Below are 9,656 nucleotides of genomic sequence, written 5' to 3'. Positions count from 1 at the left end.
AAACCCTAGAAGAAAACCTAGGTAATACCATTCAGGACATAGGCATGGGCAAGGACTTCATGTCTAAAACACCAAAAGCAACGGCAACAAAAGACAAAATTGACAAATGGGATCTAATTAAACTAAAGAACTTCTGCACTGCAAAAGAAACTACCATCAGAGCGAACAGGCAACCTACAGAATGGGAGAAAATTTTTGTAATCTACTCATCTGACAAAGGGCTAATATCCAGAACCTATAAAGAACTCAATCAAATTTACAAGAAAAAAACAAACAACCCCATCAAAAAGTGGGCAAAGGATATGAGCAGACACTTCCCAAAAGATGACATTCATACAGTGAACAGACACATGAAAAAATGCTCATCATCACTGGCCATCAGAGAAATGCAAATCAAAACCACAATGAGATACCATCTCACACCAGTTAGAATGGCAATCATTAAAAAAACAGGAAACAACAGGTGCTGGAGAGGATGCAGAGAAATAGGAACACTTTTACACTGTTGGTGGTACTGTAAACTAGTTCAACCATTGTGGAAAACAGTGTGGTGATTCCTCAAAGATCTAGAACTAGAAATACCATTTGACCCAGCCATCACATTACTGGGGATATACCCAAAGGATTATAAGTCATGCTGCTATAAAGACACATGCACACGTGTGCTTATTGTGGCACTATTCACAATAGCAAAGACTTGGAATCAACCCAAATGTCCATCAATGACAGACTGGATTAAGAAAATGTGGCACATATACACCATGGAATACTATGCAGCCATAAAAAAGGATGAGTTCGTGTCCTTTGTAGGAGCATGGATGCAGCTGGAAACCATCATTCTCAGCAAACTATCGCAAGAACAGAAAACCAAATACCGCATGTTCTCACTCAGGTGGGAATTGAACAATGAGATCACTTGGACACAGGAAGGGGAACATCACACACTGGGTCCTATTGTGGGGAGGGACATGGTGGGGAAGGATAGCATTAGGAGATATACCTAATGTAAATGACAAGTTAATGGATGCAGCACACCAACATGGCACATGTATACATATGTATCAAACCTGCACATTGTGCACATGTACCCTAGAACTTAAAGTATAATAATAATAAAAAAAAATGCTGGTGAGGATGTGGAGAAAAGTGAACAGGTACACTGTTGGTGGGAATATAAATTAGTACAACCACTGTGGAGAACATTTGGAAGTTCCTCAAAAAAACTTAAATAGAGCTACTATATGATCCAGCAATATACTGCTAGGTATATACCCCAAAGGAAAGAAATTAGTATATCAAAGAGTTATCTGTACTCCCATGTTTATTGAAGCAGTGTTCACAATAGCCAAGATTTGGAAGCAACCTAAGTGTCCATCAACATATGAATAAAGAAAATATGGTAGTTAATCACAATGGAGTACCATTCCGCCAAAAGAAAGAATGAGATCCTGTTATTTGCAACAATATTGTTGGAACTGGAGGTCATTATGTTAAATGAAATAAGCCAGGAACAGAAAGATAAACTTTGCATGTTCTCACTGATTTGTGGGAGGTAAAAATTAAAACAATTAAACTCAGAGAGAGTATAAGGATGGTTACCAGAGGCTGCAAAGGGTAGTGGGGTAGGTAGGCGGGAAGTCAGGATGGTTAATGGGTACAAAAAAATAGAAAGAATGAATAAGATCTAGTATTTGTTAGCATAACAGTGTCACTATAGTCAAAAATAAATGTACATTTAAAAATAACTAGAAGAGTATAATTGGATTGTTTGTAACACAAAGGATAAATGCTTGAGGTGGTAGATACATTTACCCTGATGTGATTATTATGCACTGCATGCCTGTATCAAAATACCTCAAGTAACCCACACATATTTACACCTGTTGTATACCCACAAAAATTAGAAATTAAAATTTTAAAATTTTAAAAACCAAAAAAAAAAAAAAAAAAAAGGATAACCCCAAGGGCCCATGGAAAATAGCCATAATTCTTTTATTTTACCTTATAACTAAGAGTGATGTTAGAAATAATTAGGTTCATTTGGCATGCTTCATATTTCTTAACCAGCTCAGCATTTATTGTAAGAGCTGCAGAGGAGCCTGGGTGAGGTGCCTCACACCTGTAATCCCAGCACTTTGGGAGACTGAGGCAGGTAGATCACCTGAGGTCAGGAGTTTGACCACTCTGGCCAACACAGTGAAATCGCCTCTCTACTAAAAATACAAAAATTAGCCAGGCATGGTGGTGGATACCTGTAGTCCTGGCTACTCAGGAGGCTGAGGCAGGAAAATCTCTTGAACCTGGAAGATGGAGGTTGCAGTTGGCTGCCGAGATCACGCCAGCCTGGGCAACAGAGCAGGACTCTGTCTCAAAAAAAAAAAAAAAAAAGTCAGGTGCAGTGGCTCATGCTTGTAATCCTAATCCTAGCACTTTGGGAGGCCAAGGCGGGCAAATCACCTCAGGTCAGGAGTTCAAGACAAGCCTGGCCAACATGGTGAAATCCCATCTCTACCAAAAATACAAAAAATTAGCCAGGTGTGGTGACTCAAGGCTGTAATCCCAGCTACTTGGGAGGCTGAGGCAGGACAATCACTTGAACTCAGGAGGCAGAGGTTGCAGTGAGCTGAGATGGTGCCACTGCACTCCAGCCTGGGTGACAGTGCAAGACTCTGTCTCAAAAAAAAAAACAAAAAAAAAAAACAACAAAAAAAAAAACTGCAGAGGAAGAATTATTAAATCATAGAAAACACTTAGCCCTCCCTGAATTAAGTTTGAATAGGTGAAATATTGTTAACAAAACTATTTCAAAAACAATATGCTTTATGTGAAGGCCCTGGAGATTTTTCAGTGTGTTCACTATGTTTTTATCCTCAAGGAAAAATGTTGATCAAATGTATATAAAATAGTTCTAGGCCAGGCATGGGACTCACACCTGTAATCCCAGCACTTTGGGAGGCTAAGACAAGAGGATTGCTTGAGTCCAGGAACTGAAGAACAGCCTGGGGAATATGGTGAGACACCATCTCTACAAAAAAATAATAATTAGCCAAGTATGGTGGCTCGCGCCTTTGTTCCCAGCTACTCAGGAGACTGAGGTGGGAAGATTGCTTGAGTACAGGAGGTTGAGACCACAGTGAGCTGGGATTATGCCACTCCACTTCAACTTGGATGACAGAGTGAGACCCTGTCTCAAAAAAAAAAAAAAAAAAAAAAAAAAAAAAAAAAGTTCTGTATTGTACCCCAATGGGGAATTTTACTTTCCTTTCTTATGATATAATTGGCCTCATCCTTCTAGTGTTTCTCATCTACAAATACTTTTTGTTTTACTCTGATTCTTGCCAAACAGCTAAAAGGCTTTTAGAAGCTGTGTTTTCAACTAAGGAAAGTTTCAGAGCCCCATGGAAAGGTTTGCATCAATAATTTTCAACTATTGATATTTGATATGGTTTGGCTCTGTCCCCACCCAAATCTCATCTTGTAGTTCCCATAATTCTCACCTGTTGTGGGAGGGACCCAGTGAGAGACAACTGAATCATAGGGGTGGGACTTTCCTGTGGTGTTCTCATGATAGTGAATAAGTCTCACGAGACCTGATAGTTTTAAAAGCAGGAGTTTCTGTGCACAAGCTCTCTCTCTTTGCCTGCCACCATCCATGTGAGATTTGACTTGCTCCTCCTTGCCTTCCTCAATGATTGTGAGGCCTCCCCAGCCATGTGGAACTGTAAGTCCATTAAACCTCTTTCTTTTCCCAGTCTTGGCTATGTCTTTATCAGTAGCATGAAAACAGACTAATATAGTAAATTGGTACCAGGAGTGGGGTGGTGCTGAAAAGATTTCTGAAAATGTGGAAGCGACTTTGGAACTGGGTAACAGGCAGAGGTTGGAACAGTATGGAGGAAGAGAGAAAAATGTGGAAAGTTTGGAACTTCCTAGAGACTCAATGAATGGCTTTGACAAAAATGCTAATGGTGATATGAACAATATGGACCAGGCTGAGGAGGTCTCAGATGGAGATGAGGAACCTGTTGGGAACTGGAGTAAAGGTGACTGTTGCTATGTTTTAGCAAAGAGACTGGTGGCATTTTGCCCCTGCCCGAGAGATTTGTGAAACTTTGAACTTGAGAGAGATGATTTCGGGCATCTGGCAGAAGAAATTTCTAAGCAGCAAAGCATTCGAGAGGTGACTTTGGGTGTTGTTAAAAACATTCAGTTTTATAAGGGAAGCAGAGCATTAAAGTTTGGAAAGTTCACAGCCTGACGATACAATAGAAAATAAAAACCCATTTTTTGAAGAGAAACTCAAGCCTGCTGCATAAATTTCCATAAGCAATGAGTTAATTAATGAATGTTAATCCCCAAGCAATGGGGAAAATGTCTCCAGGCATGTCAGAGGTCTTCACAGCAGCCCCTCCCATCACAGGCTTGGAGGCCTAGGAGAAAAAGATGGCTTCCCAGGCCGGGCCCAGGGTCCCTCTGTTGTGTGCAGTCTAGGGACTTGGTGATCTGCATTGCAGCCACTCCAGCTGTGACTAAAAGGGGCCAAGGTACAGCTCGGGCTGTTGCTTCAGAGGGTGGGAGCCCCAAGCCATGGCAGCTTCCATGTGGTGTTGAGCCTGTAAGGGCAAAGAAGTCAATAATTGAGGTTTGGGAACCTCCACCAAGATTTCAGAGGATGTATGGAAATGCCTGGATGCCCAGGCAAAAGTTTACTGCAGTGGTTGGGCCCTCATGGAAAACCTCTGCTAGAGCAGTATGGGAGGGAAATGTGGGGTCAGAGCCCTCAAGCAAGTCGCTACTGAGGCACCACTTAGTGAAGTTTCGAGAACTGGGCCACCGTCCCCCAGACCCCAGAATGGTAGATCCACTGACAGTTTGCACTGTGCACCTGAAAAAGCCGCAGACACACAATGCCAACCCATGAAAGCAGCCAGGAGGAGGGCTATAACCTGCAAAGTCACATGGTCGAAGTTGCCCAAGACCATACAAAACCACCTCTTGCATCAGCGTAGCCTGGATGTGAGACATGGAGTCAAAGGCACTTTAAAATTTGACTGCTGGGTTGGTTTTTGGACTTGCATGGGGCCTGTAGCCCCTTTGATTTGACTAATTCCTCTCATTTGGAATGGCTGTATTTACCCAATGCCTGTACCCCCACTGTATCTAGGAAGTAACTAACTTGCTTTTGATTTTACAGGTTCATAGGTGGAAGGCACTTGCGTTGTCTCAGAAGAGACTTTGGACTGTGGACTTGTGAGTTAATGCTGGAATGTGTTAAGACTTCGGGGCACTGTTGAGAAGGCATGATTGGTTTTGAAATGTGAGGACATGACATTTGGGAGGGGCTGAGGCAGAATGATATGGTTTGACTCTGTGTCCCCACCAAAATCTCATCTTGTAGCTCCCATAATTCCCACGTGTTGTGAGAGGGGCCTGGTAGGAGATAACTGAATCATAGGGTCGGCACTTTCCTATGCTGTTCTCATAATAATGAATAATTCTCACGAGATCTGATGGTTTAAAAAATGGGAGTTTCTGTGCACAAACTCTCTTCTCTTATCTGCCACCATATGAGATGTGCCTTTCACCTTCTGCCATGATTGCAAGGCCTCCTCAGCCACATGGATGGTACTGTGAGTCCATTAAACCTCTTTCTTCTTTAAATTGACCAGTCTTGGGTATGTCTTTATCAGCAGTATGAAAACAGAGTAATACAATATTTCAAAGAATAGATTCTTGAATACATAATTCCAAGATTACACTGCTTAGAGAACCTCAGACTCTACCAGTGGGCTAAGCAGAATTTCCATGGCTAGTTTTACTCAGGAAGCAAACAGCTTTATGAAGGCAAACTACTACTAATGGAAAACCCAGTAGCAAAGAGTTAATGACATTATTACATTAAGTCTCCCTTTCTCCAGGGTTTTTTTTTTATCTTTACTGAATTTTTTGTTTTGTTTTTGGCCAAACAAACTTTTTGATCAAAAAGTTATTCTCCACTGGTAGCAGCAATAATTGAGAATTTGGTTTTATGCACTCACAATTTGGGTTATTTTTCTGGATAGATGACCGACATCTGTTCTCTTTTGAGAGAGATGACAATCCCATTTGACACCCTTTTCCTTTATTTGTCCACTTTTATCTGAAATCAACTAAGTATTTGAGGCACACTGAGAAGAAAAAGAGATTTTTTATATCTGTAATTGTGACATTTTTGTTTTGGTGTCTATTTTTTGTTACTCTCTAGAAAGCATTTATTAACACTTAATTTTCTTTCTGTATTCTGGAAAATAAACATAATACACAAAATGCAACAAAATGCCCTCTTCCCATTTCAAATAAATATAATTTGCTCTTGCAAAAAGAGGTAATAATCTGTGTAATTCACCACAGTATATGTGTTAGTCCGTTTTCACACTGCTATTATAAAAATACCTGAGACTGGGTAATGTATGAAGAAAAGAGGTTTAACTGACTCACAGTTTCACAGGCTTAACAGGAAGCATTGCTGGAAGGCCTCAGGAAACTTACAATCATGGCAGCAGGAGAAGGGGAAGCAAGCATGTCTTACCATGGCAGAGCAGGAGAGAGAAAGTACGTGAGGGTGTAAGTGCCACACACTTTAAAAAAAATCTGATGTTGTCAGAATTCACTCACTATCACGAGAACAAAAGGGAAGTCCACCCCCATGATTCAGTCACCTCCCAGCAGGCTCTTCCTCCAACACTTGGGGATTACAACTTGACATGAGATCTGGGTGGGGGCATAGAGCCAAACCATATCAACATACTATCAGGGAAATAAGGATAATCTCTAGTTAAATGGTCACTTATTTTAATGACTCTCACAAGCATTTTTTTTCTGGAGAAAAAGAACACCATTGTCTGTGGGATTATATTGACTTGGAGACTGTTGCTTCTTGTTTGGAGAAGGCAAATATAAACTCTCTTAAAAAGCATTTAGTGTCCACCAGGCACAGTGGTTCATACCTGTAATCCCAGCTCTTTGGGAAGCCAAGATGGGAGGATCACTTGCAGCCAGGAGTTTGAGATTACAGTGAGCTCTGATTTTTATGCCACTGCACTCTACCTGAGTGACAGAGGGAGACACTATCTTTAAATATATGTAATAAATTTAAAATGCATGTGTGTGTTTAGTGTCAAAAAGAATCTTAGTTTGGGAGAAAAATAGCATCCAGGTATTTGCTAAATCAACTAAATTGTGTGATAACTTTCATGTTAATACTTCCTAGAGACCAGACCACATTCTGAATAATGAATCCTGTGTATCACACTGGTAATTTTCAAAATTAGTGGTTAAGTATTTGAATTCACAGTTATGCATGTACTATTATATAAACCCAAAACAGAATTTTAAAACTCCGTTGACAGAAAAGGCTAAAAATAATGGTGCTATACAGGACAAATTTATCTTTTTTACAATTGTTATTATTAACATTATAAGAATCGAAATCTATTGAATTATAAAGACTTCACACAGGCTTATAAATGCATATGTCCCTGATTACTTTAAGACAATGTATTAGTTTGCTCTTACAAGTGGTAAGAATATTTTAGTAACCAGCAAAAATCACATGTAGGTATTCACATTCACCAATCTTAAAATTTTTCTTTTGTGTAATCTATTCACACTCAAAAGCATATATCACCAAGTAATAAAAGTCATTATTACTGTTTGCCTTCTTATGTTAGCAGTTGATTGGTACTTTATATACTACCTGGTAGAAGTAAATCAACATTTACTGTAGTTCCAGTCCCACCATATGTGGCTTATCTACATGGATGCAGAAATGTTGATCAAACCATGCTACCTCAAAACATAACTGTGTTCTGTAAAAAATCTTACACAGGCTATAAAGTGGGTATTACATCTGTCCTAAGCATTATGAAGGGCATCAATTAGTGTCCAGCTGGTGACATAACATAATAACTTTTTTCTTCATTTATAAGGGTAGAAAATTATATGCCCAGGCATTCTTTTATAGCAACATGTTTACTTCTACAAATTTCTGAAACAGTTAAGTGTGTACTCAAAAATTCACAAGTCCAATAAAACAAGTTTGTAGTTTCCTTCTTTGGCATTCTTAGTGTTTACTCCATTTCAAAGGGTGTATTAAAGTTGTTTGCCAAGGATATATGTTCAAAGATCCTTGACAGGCTTGGTTTCGACAGTTTTACTGAGTGACATGGGTTGCTGAGAGGAGCTTCAGGAATATCATTTGGTCTGTCTCAGGCTCCCTTCTCTCATAATACAGAGCCCAGAGCTAAGTCATGGTGAGAATCATGGCCAGGTTTATGTCACTTTAATGGAAATTCCCAGAAACCTTAGCGCCTGTGATTGTTTGGTTCCTTTCAAAAGGAAACATTTTTCTTCCCACAATCCTCTTGATAAAGGTCACTGAGATCTTCCTGGTGGGTTTGTTTGGAACATCCTGGGAATTCTCTAGCATAGCAGGATTCTGGGGGCTAGTCCGTCTCTGTCATTTCCAACTAGTCATTGAAACATACCACTCCACAACACTTAAACTCCCACTGAAAACCTTCCAACCATGAGTAAGCCACTGGTATCCAGGTAAGTCATATTTGCCACTCTGACTTTCAAAGTGACTACATCTAACCACTGTACTGGAATCATACACTTCTCTTCATATGTCCAAATGCCACTAGCCAGATCTACACAAAAAATGACAAGTAAACTTCCAAAGTACCACGCAAGCAGCACAGGATTTTTTCTCTGTTCCACAATATCCTGACATCCCCACAATAATAAGGAAAAGAGCAAATAGCAATCATGACCAGGTGAGTCATAGGAAAGTAGGTCAAGATATCCTCTCCTCCACCTTGTTTCTACAGTTAAAGTCAGAACATTATTAGGTAGTCCCTCATCTAAGCAAAAACTGCCAACACGCTGATGAACATTAACCAAAAAAGCAAATTGAGGGCAGAGAGCAGGCAGTGCATGGAATCTTCTCTGGCCATTATGAGCCCCAGGAGGGAGAAGCCCCCCTCCTCTCACCAGATTATATCCTCATTGTCAAAACAGCAGCAATCATCAGCCCTGGGTTTCATGCCCTACTTCAATCAGACAGTTGGGGTGCATGGCAGAGGCTCATGGGGGCAAGAATGCTTCTCCTGGATTTCTGTTTATTCTTGAAGGTGAAAGTGCTCTGTGTGTCTTTATATGTCTAATTCAGAAAGGCCTTTATCTCTTGTTGTAAGAGTGTGCAATGATTTTCTATCTTTGGAAGGCTCAAGGTCTCCATGAGTTTGCAGTCAAGTCACTGGCCAGGGCTGCAGTCTCATATGAAATCTCAACTGGGGAAGAATCCACTACCAAACTCACTCATGTGGTTGTCAGATGGACTCAGTTCATCATGGACTATTAGGCAGTGGTCTTCAGTTTCTCACTGACTGTTGGCCAAAAGCCTCTCTCACTTTCTTGCTACATGAGCCTCTCCATAGGGCAGGTCACAACATGGCAGAAGGCTTCCCTCAGAATGCGTGAGCCAGGGAGTGAGAGAGAGCACCCAAGAAGGAAGTCACAGTCTTTTTGAACCTAATATCAGAAGTGACACCCCATCACTTCTGCCATAGATGATTCATTAGAAGTAAGTCAATACATGAGCTCACACTCAAGAA

At 40.4% G+C, this 9,656-nt stretch overlaps 1 pseudogene; it reads right to left on the bottom strand.

Moving 5' to 3' along the window:
• Positions 1–8,108: 8,108 nt before the first annotated feature.
• Positions 8,109–8,996, bottom strand: LOC105479314 (tetraspanin-12 pseudogene; annotated as a pseudogene).
• Positions 8,997–9,656: the final 660 nt, after the last annotated feature.

This window comes from Macaca nemestrina, chromosome 1 (assembly GCF_043159975.1).
Source record: "Macaca nemestrina isolate mMacNem1 chromosome 1, mMacNem.hap1, whole genome shotgun sequence".
Taxonomy (NCBI): Eukaryota; Metazoa; Chordata; class Mammalia; order Primates; family Cercopithecidae; genus Macaca; species Macaca nemestrina.
The sequence above is the reverse complement of the archived record's forward strand: the minus strand, read 5'-3'. Positions and strand labels throughout refer to the sequence as shown.